At 39.1% G+C, this 19,880-nt stretch overlaps 1 long non-coding RNA gene across 1 annotated transcript in view; it reads right to left on the bottom strand.

Annotated features, from left to right (window-relative positions):
* Positions 1 to 6,986: 6,986 nt before the first annotated feature.
* The window catches only part of LOC140596013 (uncharacterized), a 126,544-nt gene continuing 113,650 nt past the window's right edge, over positions 6,987 to 19,880 (bottom strand). Inside the window, exons 5-6 of the long non-coding RNA XR_011998036.1 lie at positions 14,570 to 14,725; positions 6,987 to 9,396 (exon numbers count right to left, since the gene is read on the bottom strand). This is a non-coding gene — a long non-coding RNA (uncharacterized lncRNA). The remainder of the gene's footprint in view (positions 9,397 to 14,569; positions 14,726 to 19,880) is intronic.

The following is a 19,880-nucleotide window of genomic DNA, read 5'->3' on the forward strand; positions in this document are numbered from 1 at the left end:
ATTTTATTTTAGCCTTTCTAGTGGATGTGTATTGCTCTATCACTGTGATATATTTCCCTGATTACTGATATGTTGAACATCTTTTCATAAGCTTACTAGCTATTTGGATTTTTAAAAAAGATTTATTTATTTATTTGAGAGAGAGAGACAGAGAATGCAGGAAGTAGGGGCAGAGGAAGAGGGAGTGAGAGTCTTAGGCTGACTCCACACTGAGCACAGAGCCCAGTGTGGGGCTTGATCTCATGACAAGATCATGACTTGAGCCGAAACCAAGAGTCAGATGCTTAACCAACTATGGCACCTAGGCACCTCTGTGTATCTTTTCTATAAAATGTATATTCGTATCTTTTAATCCCACTCTTTAAAATTGAATTATTTTTATTTCTGAATTGCAGGAGTTTTTCATTTATTTTGGATATAAGTATTTTTTCAGATAAAGGTTAAGATTTTATCATAATCTGCAGTTTGCCTATTTATTTTCTTACTGGTCACTTTTGATGAAAATTTTTAGATTTTGATTAAGTGTAATGTATAATTTTTCCCTTTTATAGATATTGTTCTGTCTATGAAATCACTATCTTCTCCCAATGAGTAAGATATGCTCCAATATTTTCTTCTAAAAGCTCTATGGTTTTAGTTTTTATATTTAGGTTTGCAATACATTTTGAGTTTTATTTTGAGTTTATATGTTTATGCTGGGAGGAAGGTGATGAGCTTTCCCCTCCCTCCAATATGAATATCCAGTTGTTCTAATACTGTATGTTGAAAAAAACTCTTTTTCCTATTGAATTATCCTGGCCCCTTTGTTAAAAATCCATTGACATGTGGGTCTATATCTACTCATTTTTTGGCTCTACTGGCCCATATAACTATTCTTGCACCAATACCCACATTGTCTTGATCACTGTACATTTTATAAGTCTTTAAATTGGGTAATATTAAGTACTCTAACTTTGGTATTCCTTTTCAAAATTCTTGGGATAATCTAGATTCTTTGCATTTTCTATATGAATTTCAACATTACCTAATTTTTACAAAAGAAGTCTGTTGAGAATTTGATTGGGATTGTTTTGAGTCTATAGATCAATTTAAGAATTGACATCTTAATAATACTGAATCTTTTCCCATGGATATGGCACAACTATCCATTAATTTGGGTGTTCTTTAATTTCTGTCAGCAACGTTTTATAGTGTACACTGTATATTTCTTTAACATATTTTACTTAAATTTATCCCTAACTATGTCTGTTTCTTGGTGATACTCTAAACGTATTGTTTTAAAATTTCAATTTTCAATTGTTTGTTGCTAGTATATGGAAATACAATTCACTTTGTTTATTGACCTGTGAATTTCATCCTTTGCTTTTGCTAAAATCAGTTATTCAGTTCTAATAGCTTTTTTTTTTCCTTTGGCAGATTCTAGTGATTTTCTTTGTACACAAATATATTGTCTCCAAATAATGAGAGTTATATTTCCTCCTTTCCAATCTGATATGCCTTTTGTATCTTTTTTTGCTTTGCCTTATTACGTTGAATATGACCTCCAGTATGATGTTGAATAAAAGCAGTGCACAAGGGTACACTATCAGATTTCTGAACTTAGGAGAAAAGCAGACTCTTTACCCATCATTACTCTCAAGATGGTATTAGTTGTTTCAAGTTTTTCAGAGATGCATTTTATAAGGTTGAGGAAGTTCTCTTCTATTTCTACCTTGCTGAGAGACTTTTCATAAGTGGGTTTTAAATTTTGTCAACTGATTTTCCTAAATCTATTTGGTTTCATTAATTTTTTAGTTTGTTGATATAGTGAGTTACATTAATGGATTTTCCAATGTTAAAGGAAACACGCATTCCTGGGATAAACCCAATTGGTCATGCATGATGTGTTATTATTTTTATATTTTGCTGGAATTGATTTTCTAAGATTCCTTAAGAATTTTTGAATCCATATTCATGAATGATGTTTGTCCGCATTTTCTTTTCTTGTAATGCCTTTGTATGGTTTTGGTATCAGGGTAATGCTGGGCTCATGAATGAGTTGGGAAGTATGTCTTCCTCTAATTTCTGGAAAAAAAATTGGGTAGAATTGGGGTATTTCTTCCTTAAAAGTTTCAGAAAGTTTTCCAGTGAAGTCATCTGTGCCTATAATTTTCTTTGTGCAAATGCAGCAATTATGCAATTGTAATTACTTAAATACATATACAATTGTTCAGTTGTCTCTTCTGGAGACAGTTTTGATATTTGTGTTTTTCAAGAAATTTGTCCACTTCATCTATGCTGTTTGAATTTATTGGCATGAAATTGCTCACATATGTCCTTATCTTTTTTTAAGAAAGGGCTTTATTGAGCTACAATTAACATGCAGTAATTGTGCATATAAAGTGTACAGTTTTTTATTTTTTTAAATATTTATTTGAGAGAGAGAGAAAGAGAAAACATGAGTGGGGTGAGAGGCAGAGGGAGAGAGAGAGAAGTAGACTCCCTGCCGAGCAGGGAGGGGTGCCACAAGGCTCCCAAGGGTACAGTTTTTAAAGTTTTGACATATGGATAGCTCTGTGATCTCTGGAGTTCTCTCTTCATACAATCTCTCTTCTCTGGCATTCTGTCCTGTAATCTCCAGCTGCTTTCATCTCTCTGGACCATCAGCTCTGTGTCCTCCATTCAGTGAGCCACCAGGCTCCACCTGTCCTCCCTATCCCTGCACCAAGGTCTGTAGATGAGGCAGTTATGGGGTTTACCCTATTTGTTTCCTGTCTCTCAGGAAACTACTGTCCTTTGTTGCCTGCCTTGAAGACCACTGTTTCATATATTTTATCCAACTTTTCATGTTGTCTCATGCAGGAAGATATGTCCAGTACAGTTCCAAATCTCTGAGTACAAACATGTTTAGTGTTGTTAAATCTTCTTTAGTATTAAAGGCTATTAGGTAAAATGAGTCTTTTATCCTTTTGAAATATTCCCTTTCATCGATTGTGTGCCTTATTCAGAAGTCTGCTTTGTATGACATTAATAGAACCACTCCAGATTTCTTATAATTAGTGTTTGCATGGTATATCCTTTTCCATCCTTTTGATCCTCTCTATTTCCACACGTGTGCCCGTGTGTGTGTGCCTGTGTTTTATTTTCGAAGACAGCTCTTGCTTTCCTATTCAGTTTCATAATTTTGCTTTTAATTGTAATATTTAGACCAGCCTTTTCCAATAGATCTTTCTCTGATGGTGCAAATGTTACAAATTATCTGTTTAATATGCTAGCCACTAATTAGGTGGATACTGAGCACTTGAAACATTGCTGGTGTGACTGAAGAGCTAAATAGTTTATTTTAGTAAATTTTAAGCTAATTTGAAGAGCTCCATGTGTCTAGTGGTTAGTGTATTGGACAGTAAGGGTTAGGGCACTTACATTTAAGGTAATTACTGATATCTAAGCTTACCATCTCATTGTTTTCTATATTTTGTTTTTTTTTCATTTCTCCTCTGTTCCTTTTTTTTTCTTTTCCTCCCTATTTTATATTGAATATATTTTATTATTCCTTAGTATCTCCACCATTCACTTATTAGCTATATCTTTTGTTTTAGTGTGTTAGTTTGTTCTGAAATTTATCATATTCATCTCTAATGATCAAAATCTACCTTTAGATGATATCATATTTCCTCACTCATAATAAAAATATAAATATACCTCCATTTTTTTCCTTCCACATTTTGTGCTACTGTTATGTATTTTATTTCGACTCATTTTACAAGTTCTGGTATATATTGTCATTATGTTTGCTTTAAACAATTAACTATCTTTTAAGGAGTTTGTTTTTTAAAATAATAAAAAGTATTTTATAGTTACACAGATATTTGAAAATCTGTTGCTTCTCATTTCTTTGTGTAGATCCAAGTTCCCATCTAGGATCATGCTCCTTCATCATTAAAACTTCTCTCATGGTACAGGTCCGCTTGTGAAGAATTATCTTAGCTTTTATTTATCTGAAAAGACTTCAGCTTTTCTTCCTCTTAATGGTATTTACTGGGTATATAATTCTAGGATGACCCTTTTTATACTTCATCATGTTAGACATTTTGTTCCATGCTTTTTACAATTTCTGACTAGAAATTTATTGCCACTCTTTGTTTCTTTGTACTTAAAGCAACATTTTTAGTCTGGCTCACTCTTTTTATTTAAATTCAATTAACCAACATAAAGTACATATGTAGTTTCAGATGTAGTATGCAATGATTTATGAGTATAACATCCAGGGCTTAAGCCCGTGCACTCTGGCTCTTAAGATGATCTTTTTATGACTTAGGCTCAGGAATTTATTTTTTTAGCTTGTTTTTTTCTTTAATAGCACCTTTATTGAGATCTAATTCACATGCCATAAAATTCACATTCCATAGTTTATAGTATATCCAGAGTTGTGCATCAATCACTATTGGATTCCAGAACAATTTCAATACTCTAAAATGAAATCCCATTCCCATTGGCAGTCATTCCCATTCCCTTATCCCTCTTGACCCTGGAAACCACTCATCAACTGTTTGTTTCTATTGATTTGCACCTATCTGGACATTGCATGTAAATGGCATAATACAATCTGAATTTTATTTTTTATGGACAAATAATATTCCATTGTATAGATATACCACATATTGTTTACCCATTCATCATTTAATGGACACTTGGGTTGCTTTTTTTTTAAATTTTTATTTATTTATGATAGTCACAGAGAGAGAGAGAGAGGCACAGACACAGGCAGAGGGAGAAGCAGGCTCCATGCACCAGGATCCCGACGTGGGATTCGATCCCGGGTCTCCAGGATCGTGCCCCGGTCGAAAGGCAGGCGCCAAACCGCTGCGCCACCCAGGGATCCCCACTTGGGTTGCTTTTACTTGTTGGCTACTATGAATCATGCTACAATGAACATTTGTGTTGAAATTTTCAGTTATCTTAGGTATATACTTTTTTAAAAGATTTATTTATTTATTCATGAGAGACACACACAGAGAGAGGAAGAGACATGGACAGAGGGAGAAGCAGACTCTCCATGGGGAGTCCAATACGGGACTAACTCCTGGATCCTGGGATCACACACTGAGCTGAAGGCAGACGCTCAACTGCTGAGCCACCCAGGAGCCCCTAGGTATGTACTTTGGAATGAAATTGCTGGATCATATGGTAAATCTATTTTATATTTTTGAGAAATTGCTAAACTGTTCATAGCAGCTGAACCATTTCACATTCCTACCAGCAATGTGTAAGGGTTCCAATTTCTCCACATGCTTGTTTATCGTCCATCTTTTCTGTTAAAGCTCAGGAATTTATATATGGTGTGATTTGGTGTGGTTTACTTTGTGCTTATCTTTCTTAGGATTTCTGATTTTCATGGATCTCTGGGTTTATAAATTTTTTATAAAATTTGGAAAAAATTATTCCTATATATGTTTTTTCCCCTCTTCCTCTTCCCCCTTTTCTGGGAGTTCTAATTGCATGTAAGTTAGACTGCCTGATTTGTCCTACAAGTCACTGCTATCTGGTTCACTTTAAAAAAAAAATTTATTTATTTATTCATGATAGAGAGAGAGAGAGACAGAGACAGAGACACAGGCAGAGAGAGAAGCAGGCTCCATGCTGGGAGCCCGACAGAGGACTCGATCCCAGGACTCCAGGATCACGCCCTGGGCCAAAGGCAGGCGCTAAACTGCTGAGCCACCCAGGGATCCCCATCTGGTTCACTTTTTAAAGTCTTTTTAAAGTTCTCTCCTCTCTGTTCTACATTTGGGTAGTTTATTTTGCTATGTCTTCATCTTCCAGTTCATGCATCTTTCTTCTGTAGTGCCTAGTCCATGGCTATTCCTATCTGGTGTAGGGGAGGGGTTGAATAGGCCAGAGATGTAAGGCAGCCAGGGGTGCTTTGGGAACTGCAGGAGTCCAATGTGGTTTTGCCATGCTCACTTCAAGCTCAGCCTATGGAGAAAGGAAGGCCTATGTTTTGGTCCACTGCATGGATCCTTTGCAGGAAACTGAATAAGGATGTAGCTATTTTCCAACTGTGAAATCTCTCCCCAGAGGGTCAAATTCTCCTCCCTTTCATAATGCAAAGGGAGTAGTCATCTTCCCATCTCTCTCGGAGGTGCCTCCTACTCTTGTCTAATTGGAAATATCTCCAGATCCACACAATGCTGCAGCTGGCAGCCCACCAGTTCCCTCTATGCAGCAGAGCTGCTAAACTTGACTGCTGTGAATGATGAAGAAATCTGAGCTATGTGAGAGGAAAATCGGAAATGTCCCTTGCCAAAACTATTGTGCTGAAGTCTTTGGGATTTGAATGAAGTTAACTGAGTTCTGGTAATTTCGATCAATGCACTTTAAATGATAGGATCTAGAATGAGGCAAAAGGCAGTGTTTTTTTTTATTCAATATGCAAATCATCTGAATGTATCTTCAGATGACTCTGTACCTTTAATTAATCATTTGTAATTCTCCTCTAAGAAAATGTGGAATTGATGGAGCTGATGACTTTCCAGAAAAAGTGCCATGCTGCTACCCTGAGACCTTTCAGTACCTATATTAAATGAATGCCTATGTACAGACTTGTGTGGGAAAAATGTGATCCCATGAAGAGTGTTGTTAAAGAGGCAACAGTACCCAAACCCTCATGATTCCTGAATTTTCTGTGCTCACAGCAAACCAACAGGGAAAGAGCAACTCAGCCCAGCCCACATCCACATGGGCTCCCTAAATTAGAACTTAGAGCTAAAGCTAGAAAAGTGTGTTTATTTTATGCAACCAATCTTTTCCAGAAAACAAATTTCAGGGCACCTGGGTGGCTCAGTTGAGCATCTGCCTTTGGCTCAGGGTATGACCCTGGGGTCCTGGGATCGAGTCCCACATCAGGTTCCTTGGAGGGAGCCTGCTTCTCCCTCTGCCTATGTCTTTGTCTCTCTCTATGTTTCTCATGAATAAATAAAATCTTAAAAAATGATAATGAATTTCAATTTTGTTTTTGTAAATAGTATAATTTTCAATTAGGTGTTAGGTGAACAATATATGTTTAAGAAACTCATTCCAATTAGGACTATCAAGAATAAACCATTTTAATACAACAGAAAAGGAAAACAAAATGCAATTTTTATGATCAAGCACTTGGGAAGATTAAACCAATCATGCTGATATCTATAGAAATGAATGAACAGGTGGCAGGACACTGCTGAAGGGAATCTGCCGTATAAAGTGGGACTTGAGAGCACTCTGGAGTAAGGAGACCTGGGCTCCAGACCTATTGGTTACAGGTTCAGGGGTCTTTGCACATCATTCAACATTCTAAATTTGTGGCTTCTGCCTTTGTAATACGGTTATAATAATATCTGTCTCACTAAGTGTTGAAAATATTAATATATGCAATGGTACTTTATAAGTTGTAAAACCCTATCACTACTCATGGGCCAGATTTCAAAAAAAGCAGAGACTCTTATGGGCTGCTGTCACCAGACAGGAGGTTTGTAAGTAGAAAGTCTGAAGGTCGGTTAGACCTTACAGAAGCCATGAAGAATAGAAGAGCAAGTGTTCCAGGCTAGAGGGATAGCATGACCGAGATGAACTCTGCACCACTGGAAAGCAGCTTCCTTCTCCTCTAATAATGTTTCTAGTCCCTCCTCTATCACAGCCATCCAGGGTGATCTAAACTCCAGGGATGGAAGTGACAAATTAGCTCTACAAAGGCACAGCATCTGGACCATTCCTGCCTGGGGGCATGAAGTGGTCTCTGATTTGATTTGAAGATGGAGGTTGTATCTGGAACCAGTGGCTCTGACCACTGGGGGCACTTCTAAATCAGCATGGAACAAGAATGCCTGATCTCCATTATTGAGTTGCACTGAAGCAGACTTTCTGGGAATACAGTGGCTTGGATGGTGCTGTTTTTAAACAAAATCTATAAGTAATTCTGCTGAACAACAAGTTGAGAGCTGCTGTTTAGCTTTTGATCCATGGATAGAGAAATTCTTTCTCAACAGAAACAACCTGCCATCCGTTAGATTGGAAAAATTAACTCTATTTGCTAGTGGCTCCAGGAGAGGGCCAGAAGATCTGAAACCTTACCAGAGACTTCCTGCCCATGTCCTTAGAACTCCAGGCTCATCCTCCTGCCTGACTCTGACAGGTGAAGGCTTCAGCCATTCTCAGCAATGGAGAACACTTCACACAGAGAGCATGGCACCTGCCATGGCCCACAAAATTATGCATTGCATGAGCTCTCCTGTGTAAGTCCTTTAATGTCCTCACTGTCCATACCCACCCTGCACAGCTCTCTGCACAGACCTTGCAGAATTGAGGGAGGAAACTGAAGCCATACATCCTCACACATGCCTGAGCTAATATTAGCCTTATTAACAAAAAGTCACTCTTTCATCAGATCTACTATTATTTTAGAATTTTATTATCTATCTCTTCCACTGAAGGTAAGATACAAGCAAGCAAGGATCTTTTTTGTTACGGCTATTTCCCCAGTGCCTAGAAATGTGCCTGGCATATTATAGGTCCTCAACATGGAGTATATGAATAATCAAATGGCCTCCCATTTCTGAGAACTTATTATGTGCTAGACCCAGTGTTATGCCTTTATGTCTATCATCACATTTAATTCACACAACAATTCCATATGGGAGGTGCTATTATTCATTCCCATTTCAGAGCAGAGGAAACTGAAATTCTGAGAAGTTAAGACACCTGCTCAAAGTTACACACATAAATAAGAAGTGGAACGAGGCCTTGGATCCATGACTTTCCAGTTCCAAAGACCAAGATTCTAAGGATTTTGTACTAATTCCTCATACTCAAGATACTACAGGAACATGTCCTCCACAAGAACTGCTTATGAAACTGGCTTTACTTATGAAACTGGTTTTACTCTGACCCAGAGTAATAGTGTGTTAGTGGAACAATGTCCAGACAATGGTATTTCCTGGGAAGGAGAGTCAGCATTGCAATCTAAGGGGGAGTTCTATCCCTATATCTCACCTCCCAAATCCAGGATTCTTCAAGAAATCTACACAATACCAGATATGCTCATACTCTTTGGAAGATTTCTTTTTTTATTGTTACCCTACCAACATATTGAAAAGGCCAAGGTGAGATCAAAGTGTGTCTCTCTTTGATGATGAGACTGTGGATAACTTTTATTTTGCCCTTTACATTTTTCTACAATGAATATGTGTATTGATTACGGTAAGGATTAAGCTGGTCTAACAAAGAGACTGCAAAATGCATTAGCCTACATAAATTCAAAGTTTCTTTTTCTCTTACCTACCAGTCTGAGATCACCCAGGGTCCCAGCTGGCCCTGCACTGGTCTAAGGTGTCTGCTGCTTCAGTTGTCCTTGTGGTTGAGAGTAGCTCATCAGCACCACCTCTAGGACAAGAGGAAGAAGTAAAAGGAGGTCATAAATGCCTCTATTTCAAGGAGGTACTTCTATCTTGGCAAAATCCAGTTACATGGCTACATCTAGCTGCAAGGGAGGCTAGGAAACCAGTCTTTGGCTGGGCAACCATGTGTCCTCCCAACACTCACACACAGAGAGAATTCCATTATTAAAAGATAGAAAGGAAGAATGGATATTAGGGGGATAATAGTTTCTGCCATAATGTGTATTTATTACTTCTGATTAAAAAATCTGCCCCCCCAAGAAATCTGACTTTTTAAAACTAATATACATCAAGATTGACTTTTTAAAAAATATGGACAGGTCCATGGGTTTAAGCACACCAATGGATTAGGGTAACCTCCACCAGAATCAAGATACAGAACAATTCCGGGGCACCTGGGTGGCTCAGTGGTTGAGCATCTGCCTTTGGCTCAGGTCGTGAGCCCGGGTTCCTGGGATCGAGTCCCACATCAGGCTCCCCAGAGGGAGCCTGCTTCTCCCTCTGTCTTTATCTCTGCCTCTCTCTCTCTAATTAATAAATAACATCTTTAAAAAAATATACAGAACAGCTCCATCACCCAAAAAAGCTCTCTTATACTGCTGTGCCCTAAACACACCCTCTTCCTCACTCTTGACTACTGGTGAACATTTATTTGTTATCTCTCACTATACTTCTTTTTGAGAATCTCATATAAACAGAATCATATAGTATGTAACCTTTCCAGACTGGTTCCTTTCACTCAGCATAAGGCCTTTGAGATTTATCCCATTGTTATGTGTATAATGGTTTCTTGCTAATGTATTGATATCCCACTTTATTTACCCATCTACCCACTGAAAGACATTAGATTGTTTCCAGTTTTTGGTAATTATTCATAGAACAGCTTTAAACATTTGTGGACATGGTTCTGAATGAACATAAATTTTCGTTTTTCCAGAGCAAATACCTAAAAATAGGATTGCTGGATGAGATGACACATGTACATTTATTTTTATAAGAAACTGCCAAACTGCTCTAGAGCGACTGCACCAATTTACATTTCAACTAGCAATGTACATAGGAGTTCCATACTACTGAATCCTCACCAGGTCCTAGCACTGTTAGTATTTTTTTTTAATTTTACCATTCTAATACATATATAGTGATATTTCATTATAGTTTGAATTTACATATCTCTACTGGCTAATGATGTTGGACATCTTTCATGTGCTTATTTGCCATCCATATACTCTCTTCGGTGAAGGGTCTAAGTCTTTTGCCAATTTTTTCACTGGGTTGTTTGTTGAATAAGACAGTTTTTAACATATCTTGGACACAAGCCCTTTGTTAGATATGTGATTTGCAAGTGTTTCCTCCCAGTTTTCAGCTTGTGTTTTGATTCTTCAAGAATATCTTTCACAGAACCAAAGCTTTCAGTTTTGATTAATTCAAAATTATCAATTTTTTTTCTTTTATGAATTGGACTTTTGCTATAATGTCTAAGAACTCTTTGCCTAACCTCAGGTCACAAAGATGCTCTACATTTTCCTTGAAAAGTTTTAGAGTTGCATATTTTCCCTTAGGATCTATGATCCATTTCGAGTTAAGTTTTGTATAAAGTACGAGATTTAGATAGAGGTTCACTTTTTTGTGTGTATGAATGCCAATACCATTTGTTGAAAACACTATCATATCTCCACTGAATTGCCTTTGTATGTTTGGCAAAAATCAACCATTCATATTTGTTTGTGTCTATGTCTGTACTCTCTATTGTGTTCTGCTGATATATGTATCTCTCTCTCTCTCTGCCAATACCATATTGTTTGATTATTTTAAAATAAATCTTAAAATTGAATAGTGGGATTCTTCAAAAGCCAATATTCTTTTGAGTATTCTAGTTTCTTTGCCTTTCATATTGACTTCAGAATCAGCTTGTCAAATATCTATAACAATTCTGCTAGGATTTTGGTTGAAACTGCATTTAATCCATAGGTCAATTCAGAGGAAAACAGCTTTTTTCCTATGTGGAATCTTCCAATCCATGAACATGGTTGGTTCTACATATATTTAGATCTTCTTTGGTTTATTTCATCAGTATTTCAGAGTTTTATCACATAGGCTTTATGTATATTTTGTTAGAATTGTACCTACATATTTCCTTCTAAGGGGAGTTATTTACATGGTACCTTTTAAAAATTATTCAATACTAATATTTAGAAATATGACAGATTTTTGTGTTTTGACTTTGTATCCTAGAATGTGACTAAACTCATTGCTATGGACTGAATTCTCTCCCTTCAAAATTCATATGTTCAAGCCCTAATCCCCCGTGTGAGTGTATTAGGAGACAGGGCCTTTTAGGAGGTAATTAAGGTTAAATGAGATCATAAGAGTGGAGCCCTAAGGCAGTAAGAGTGATGTCCTTATAAGAAGAGGAAGAAAAATGCATACAGGAACCTGCACACAGAGGAAAGGCCATGTGAGGACATAGTGAGAAGGTCGACAATCTGCAAGCCAGAAATCAACCTTGTCAACATCTTGATCTTGGACTTCTAGCCTCCAGAATTTTGAGAAAGTAAATTCTGTTGTATAAGTCACCCAGTCTGTCATATTTTCTTATGAAAGTACTAGTAGACTTATAAATAAGCACTCACTTATTTACAGGAGCTTTTGATAGATTACTTGGGACTTTCTATGTAGATAATCATGTATTCTGCAAATAGGGAAAGCTTTATGTCTTCCTTTCTAATATATGTGTTTTTTACTTTTATTTCTTGTCTTATTGCAGAGCCTAGAACTGCCAGTAGTAGTATTTTGAGTAAGTGTGGTGAAAGAAGACATCATTGGCTTGACCTGTTCCCAGTTTTAGGAGGAAGGCATTCAGTCTTTCCCCATTAACTATGATGTTAGTTGAAAGGTTTTGTTGATGCTCTTTATCAGGTTGAAGTGATTCCCTTCTATTCCTAACCTGTTGAGAGTTTTTATCATGAGTTGGCTTTGGAGTTTGTCAAATGCTTTTCCTATTTCAAATTGCATGATTATATATTTCTTCTTAGCTTATTGATATAGCAGATAAGTTTAAATATTTTTTTGAATGATGAACTAGCTTTTTATACCTAGCTTTTATACCTGTTTGGTCATGGTGTATGATTCCTTTTATATATTCCTAGATCCAATTTGGTGATATTTTGTTGAATATTTCTGCATCTAAATTCATGAGAGATATTCACCTGTAGTTTTAATTTTTTGCACTCTTTGTCTGATTTTGATGTCAGGGTAAAACTGACCTCATAAAACTAGTTGGGACATTTTCCTTCCCTTTCTATGTCCTGGAAGAGTTTGTGCATATTAGTGCATAATATAAACCTATATTTTTATTATAGGTTTGGTAGAATTTGCCAGTGAAACTATCTTGTTTTGGAGATTTCTTTTTTTTTTTAAGATTTTATTTATTTATTCATGAGAGACACACAGAGAGAGAGAGGGAGAGACACAGGCAGAGGGAGAAGCAGGCTCCATGCAGGGAGCCCAACGTGGGACTCGATCCTGGGTCTCCAGGATCAGGCCCTGGATGGAAGGCGGCGCTAAACCGCTGAACCACCTGGGCTGCCCTTGGAGATTTCTTTTGTGGAAAGTTTTTAATTATACATTTAACTGGTTTTATAGTTCCAGGACTATTCAGGTTAACTATTTCATCGTGGGTGAGTTTAGATTCTTTGTGGATTTCAAGGAATTGGCCCATTTCAACTAATTTGTTGGATTTATGTACGTGGAATTTCATAGTATTTCTCTATTATCCTTTCAATGGCTTTGGGGTTTGTGGTTGATTCTTTGTAAAACACATTCCACAAGGAACCATATTCTATCAATTCATATAATTTCTCAATTTGCTAATAATATTCTTTTATGGTCTTTGGATCCTGCACATCTTTAGGGATTATAAAATGGATTTGTAACAGGAATGGCATCTTTAGTTTAGATATAAAATATAAGATGATGATTGGTTTATCTAGTGTGTGGGCTTTTTGCTGCTGTCAGGCCTCCATTCCTCAGCCTTCAACCAGCTAGCTCCTAGGAAAAGATGGATACAAGCTCAATCACCAATTTTTAGTTCTTCCTCCACCCTCTGTTTTAAATCTCCCCCTTCTATGACAGGAAAGAGATGAAAGCACAATACTTCCTTCTTAGAAAATCTTCAACCCTGCCTTAATATTGTTTTCAAGTCCTCATTTAGTAATTTGGAAAGAAGCTTGGAATAAATTAATAACTTGGTCACTATCTGCTATTATTCCCTCTCTGGAGTTGTTTATCAGAACTGTTCTTACAGTGAGGGATTGTCTTCCTGTTACAGATCAAGAAGCTATGTTCCTTTAAAATAAGTATCTTTTATAGAAACTGTACAATATACCAGGATGTTATAGATATTATCTTTATCAGTAATAATATCAGGGTGGGGTTTATTATTTTCATTTCTTAGAAAAGAACAATAAAGCTAAGAGATGTTCAGTTCAAGAATGTTTCATGTTTCTGGTTGGCTGTCTGACCCTGAAAAGATTACTTAATTGGTAATTAAGCCTCAGTTTCTTGATCTATAAAATGGTAATAATAATATTACTTAATTCATAGGATTGGTTGAGAATTAAATGTGTCTGGCACATACTAAGAATTCAGTAAATTTTGTCATTATCCTTGTGTTATTACTATAGAATATACTATTTTCTTTGAAACTTTTACTGAATTTGTACTAAATATTCTTTAAAATTTATAAGCATTAAATTGAAAAAATAAAGTTAATTTGTACTCAGTTAAGGAAATCTTGACTAACCAGACCACACAAATTATTCCTTAAGTTAACTGTTTCTTTTTTTTTTCTGCCCTCAGGTCACGTTCATAAGAAATGAACAGGGTATATTTAAAATAACAGACTCAGTATTCTATGGAAAAACAACCACCTCTGTGCCTTCTTACATTCTTGGTCCTGGAGAGTCCTTGGCTGGTGAGAGCCATCATCATCCCAGATGGCCTTACACAGGTTCATTAGGTTTACCAAGACAGGAAAATGGGCTAATGTTTTGTGCAAAATAGGATTTCTGTTTCCATTTCTCCCCCTCTGACTTCTTTTGCCATGTGACCTTGCATTGCTTCTCAATAGAGTAGATGGAATATACTTCCACACCTACCTGGATTTGGCCATGTGACTTCCTTCAGCCAATAAGTTGTGAGCAAATGTGATGCTAAGCAGAGGCTTTAAATGCCTGTGTAGTTTGGCTTGGATGCTTTGCTTCTGCCATCTGCCATCTGCCATGACAGGAATGTGCCTTGGGGAGCTGCTGGTCCTGCAATGAGAAGGCACGTGGAACAGACGTAAGCTCAAACTGGGGCTTGGGGTCAAGTCCAACTGATTCCTGCAGAGAGCCTGAGGTCAACAAGGAAAAGCAGCATTTGTTGTTACAAGCCACTAAGATCTTGAGTTTGTTATGCAGCAAAAACTGACTAATTACATATGTTTTGGTGAATTTTCAACAATAAGAATTAAAATCTATTGTGTGTGGTGATGATAGGGAGTAGGTATTTCAGACACAGCTTGTTAGGAAATCCATTTAATCAAGTAAAGGCTATAAATTTCCTCCACAGCACTCAGGTGAAAGACACATCAGAGTTCCTTACATTTTGTAAATTCACCAACTCTGCTTTAAGCCATCACCTTTACGGATGGTGGGAAATTACATCTCACTTGTATTTTGAGATCCTCACCCTCTCTTGGGTTGCTTAGAAACATTGGCATTTACAACATTCAGAAAATTGAGGAAAGGCTTATGACTGCTGTTCCTGAATCTCTTGTCCAAGGCCAGTGGGGAGTGTTCTAGTGTTGCAACCCCATTCTCTTCCTTTGTGCTGAGTTTTTCTGGGCATCACGGCTGAGGCTCTCAAGCAGTAGAACCTAGAGAAGTAGTTCTCAAACTCCAGTGTGCATACAGATCATTTGGCAATCCTGCTAAAATATAACTTTAGATCCAGTGGGTCTGTATTTCTGATGAGCTCCCAGGTGATGTTGACATTGCCGGTCATGAACAACACGTTGAGTAGCAGGAACCCAGAGTCCAGCCTTCCAAGAAGCTACCCTTCCTCATGAGCACTCTGAATAACTGTGGTTCTGGTCTTCAGCACATGTAGGCCACCTGCCCTCCCCCCTTATCCCACCTAACTCCCTACCTAATCCCACCCTCCAAGGTTGAACCATTCCCTTTGCCCTCTGTCCTTCATTCACTGGAAATATTTCCTTTTCAGGTAACAAGCTTCACAGCTCTCTGAGACTAAGATTTAGAAATTAAAGTCTGGATCCTTCTCTCCCTTGCCAAGAGCATCAAAGACCTCCAGGACTCAAAGGCCTGGCTGTTCTTCCAAAAAGGGAGTCAAAGGAGAAAATTAACTCAATTGGCACTAACAGTAATAAAACTGAATGAATATCTCAATAAACCATCCAGCTATGTTGGAACAGCCCAATTCCCTGGATTGCCAACTAGAGAATATTGTCCTGGAGACAGGTCTTTGGCTCAACCTGGTAACTACACATGCCTTCTGTCAGCTCAGAATTCTTGGTCACTTCACATTCAGAGGCCTTGGAAATGCTGATTTTTAGAACTGGCAGTCAAGATAATTAGCATGTAAATCACACCAAAGGGTTATAAGCAGGGCTGATAGGAACCCAGCCTTCAGGGCAGCCTTCCCAGTCCTGCAAGTTGATGGCCAGGAAACTGTTCTGATCGGGTTGCTTTATTTGCTAAATGTTTTGAGTTTAACAGGTTACTTGGGGAATAATTTTGCAGGCATGTATTTGCGTGCCTATTCTTATATATCTCATTTTTTTTCCAGTGACCTTACAACACTTCCCAAATTTTGGTTTAAGCATCCAACTCATGCATAAGGTAAAATATCCTTCTATCAAGTCAATCTGTGACTGGTTTGCATGAGAATTCCAAGAAGCCAGCAGCCTTATTTTACCAAAACATTAGGCAGAATTTATCCTGGTGGGATGGTGAGGCTGCTGAGTTCCAGGCCCATGGAGGAGACCCAATGGTGGTCTCTCAAAGAGGGTAGGAGGTGTTATAGAGATGTCAGGTACTACACCAGGCTAACATCAAGACCCTCAAATAGCTAAGGGTGCTTTTGTCTCTTTTCTGGCCATTTCTTTTTCTTTCTTTCTGGCCTTTCCTTTTCTTTCGTCTTCTGTTGGCTCCCCTTGAGAAGCAGTTTTCAAAGACCTGGGGCTGCCTACTGAGGCTCTAGATGGGGGCTGGTGAGCTAAGTGCCACAAATCATCTGAGTAAAAGAAAGCTATTCCAGCAAGATGGACTCTTTAGTCTGGAAAGGGATGGGAAGTGAGGCGTGCAAAGGGGGAGTTGAAGATTATAGGCCCCTGGGGGCATTATGGGAATTCCATGGGCTTTGTGTAACCCCCAGTCTCAATTTGCCTGTGATGAACCCCCAAAAGGTCTTCTTGTGCCTGACAGAATGGGTGACAGGGAAGTGAGGTATTGGGGAAAATGTCTTGCACATATCTAGGCTTGGGGAGAGGCAGAGATCCCAGGGTGTGGTGGAGAAGCTGAGAGAAGGTATGGAGGCCTGGAGCAAGAAGGAGAGGGTCACAGGAAGCTGGCTGGGCCTGACCACGGTTTCTGGGGCTGAGCAGTAGAAAGGCCAGTGTCCCTAACCCACAGTTTCCCAGCCCAGAGTCAGCACTCACAAGAAGTTTTCATGGGCAGAAACTCACCCTCCCTGCTAGCTCTCTGCTAACCCACTTGTTTCATGTTAGTTAAGCCAGGACATGAGTCAGTGTGTTGTGGACACATGGCTGTGGGGCTGGAAGCCATTCTTTAGTACACCTTCAGTTGTGAGGGAAGAAGCCAAAGCCCACTGGTAATTCTCTTCCTTAGCATTCTAGGTACCAGGGTTTTTGAGGTGAATTAGACATGAACTTGGCCACAGAGGGTCCAGTCTAACGGCCTAGTTCATGTGACTTACTCCAAGTCACACAGTAGTTAGTGACAAGGGTTAACCCAGAAGATCTGGTCTCAGTCTCATAACTTTTCCATCCCTTACACTTCTACCTCTAAAGAGTATCTGTTCCATCACTCTAAGTACATTCTCTCTGTTTTAGTAGGGGAAGAAACCCTATGCTTCTCAGAGTTCAGTCTGCATGTGGATTGCATAGAAACTTATAAAAGGGCAAACTCTGATTTGGTAGCTGTGGAGTGAGACTGATGTTCTGCATCACTAAGTGGCTCCAGGGTGATGCCACTGCTGCAGGTCCACCAATCACACTTCGATTATCAATGCCTTAATCAACTGTAATCCATTGGTACAGTTCTTGGCTGAAAAGGATTCAGAACCAGTCCCTTCTCAGCAATGATGGGGGTAGAGAAAAGAGGAGCAAAGGATCTGGGAGGAATTAGTCTGCCTTGCAGAGGTGTGGGAGGGACATGCATGGCAGAGTGCCCTGTGTTTGCCATTCCATAATAAGATGGTCTCTAAGTTCCCTTCCATGTCAAGGATTATAAGAGTGTATCATTCCAGCCAGACCCTAAGGTGGTATGGTGGCTGAATTATTATGCAATTCAAGACTATTAAGTAAAGAGCAGAGCTGACAGCCTATGTAGTATTAACTGAGGAGAACCAAGAATGGTTTCCTTTAATTCCTAATTTTAACCTCCTTTAACTCACCCTCTTATGCCCTACTTGGCTAGTGGTTGACAGTTTCCTTTCTCACTAAAACTTGAGATGCTCCAGGATGGCAGAATTAAGCCACTATCAGTCCCTACACCCAGTGGGAATGGATCAGCTCTTCTCCACATGGAGAAATCTTAGAGACCCTAGGGGTGAGGTCATCTGAGTTCTAATCCTGACCCTGCCACCAACCGGCTGTGCAACCTTATATAGTTTGTATAGTTTCCTTGGGCCTCAGTTTCCTCTCATGTACGATGAAGGGGGTAGGCCAGGTGGGCACTAAGGTCCTCTGGAATTTATTAGCTCAGTATTTTGTCAGAAACAGGAAGAAGGGAATTAATATGGGCCTCTGAGGTAGAGGGAGGTTGGAATCACTAGCTTTCTTTTTTTTTTTTAATTTTAATTAATTTATTTTTTGAATCACTAGCTTTCAAGTGACATCTCCAGACCTGAAAAGTGCGACTCTTAATTCCTAAATGAGACAAGAGCTGTTAAACTGTCAGGAGAGTGCTAGGCAATGGTAAGAGCACAATGACTGTGAGACAGCATCCCCACTTTGCAGGGCCATGGTGAGGATTCAGTGGCTTGCCTGCAGTAGGTCCTCAATGAGTAGGGTATGGGGACACCAAGTGGAAAGGTCAGCTGCAGACAGGGGCTGAGACCAGCTGCCAATTTCTGATGTTGTCCCAGGCCAGCCCTGCTGTCCAGAATTCCCACTCTAGGTTTTTACTCTTTCTTTTCCAATCAAATTTTACCTCAGGTTAGAGCTATTCAAGCAAGTTATTCAGATAACCAAGGCTAAAAATATATGACTTTGGCCAGAAATATCCAGCTAATGATGCCTAGTGCCTCTGTGTTGGCCCCAGTTAAGCAGCCACCTTCACGCTGTCCTGATCACCAGGGCTCTGGATGACGCATCTCCAGCTCATTCTTTCTCCTGTTCTAGAGACCAGAACCGGAATTTACTGCTGCTGTGGGTCAGTAGCTCCCCTCTTCCTCTGTAGTTCTTCTTCCCTCCTCACCCATTCTCTCTCTTCTTCTCCCCAGGCTTGCTGGCAACAAGTCTCCTCCCAAACCCCTGCCTCCTCTACAGTTCCCCACTCGTCTTTGAGTCTTTGTGATGGAAGCCTATTAGAGAGACTTCCTATTTTATGCAGTACTCTAATATTTCCCACAATTTCAAAGTGCTTGACTTGCCTGTTGGACTTGCCTCAGCTCTTCTTCACACTTGGAGGACCAGGGCTCAGGGAGATCAAGTTGGCTGAAGGCACAACTGTCAGAGTATATGGGTACAGATGAATCCAGAACTCTGGTCGCTCTAAGGCCCTTTGTGGTTCTCTTTGGGAGCTGGTGTGTGTGCTCACCCCTGTGTGCTGGTGGTGCTATTGGCAGGATGGGGTGTATGGCACACACAAGTGGGGTCTGGGGCAGGATGTGCTTTATGGAGTAACACTCCTGTCAGCAGAGACACCTCCTCTCATACCTGTAGCAAGAAGCCAGTTTGCTCAAATGCAACTGGAAAGAATCATCTCTTGACCCTGATTCTGACCGGGACCAGAGCAGGGGTACTGTGGCTACACCTCTGTCTTGTTTTTCTCTCATCAGGTGCAGATCAGCAACAAGCCTGTTTGTAAACACGGATCCCCACCCCCATTTCTGGGTACTTCCCTGCCCAGCTGTGATTATTAATTTTATGTGTCAACTTGGCTAGGCCATGGTATTCAGTTTCTGGACAAACATGAAAGTAGATGCTGCTGTGAAGGCATT

The sequence above is a fragment of the Vulpes vulpes genome, chromosome 16 (genome assembly GCF_048418805.1).
Source record: "Vulpes vulpes isolate BD-2025 chromosome 16, VulVul3, whole genome shotgun sequence".
Taxonomy (NCBI): Eukaryota; Metazoa; Chordata; class Mammalia; order Carnivora; family Canidae; genus Vulpes; species Vulpes vulpes.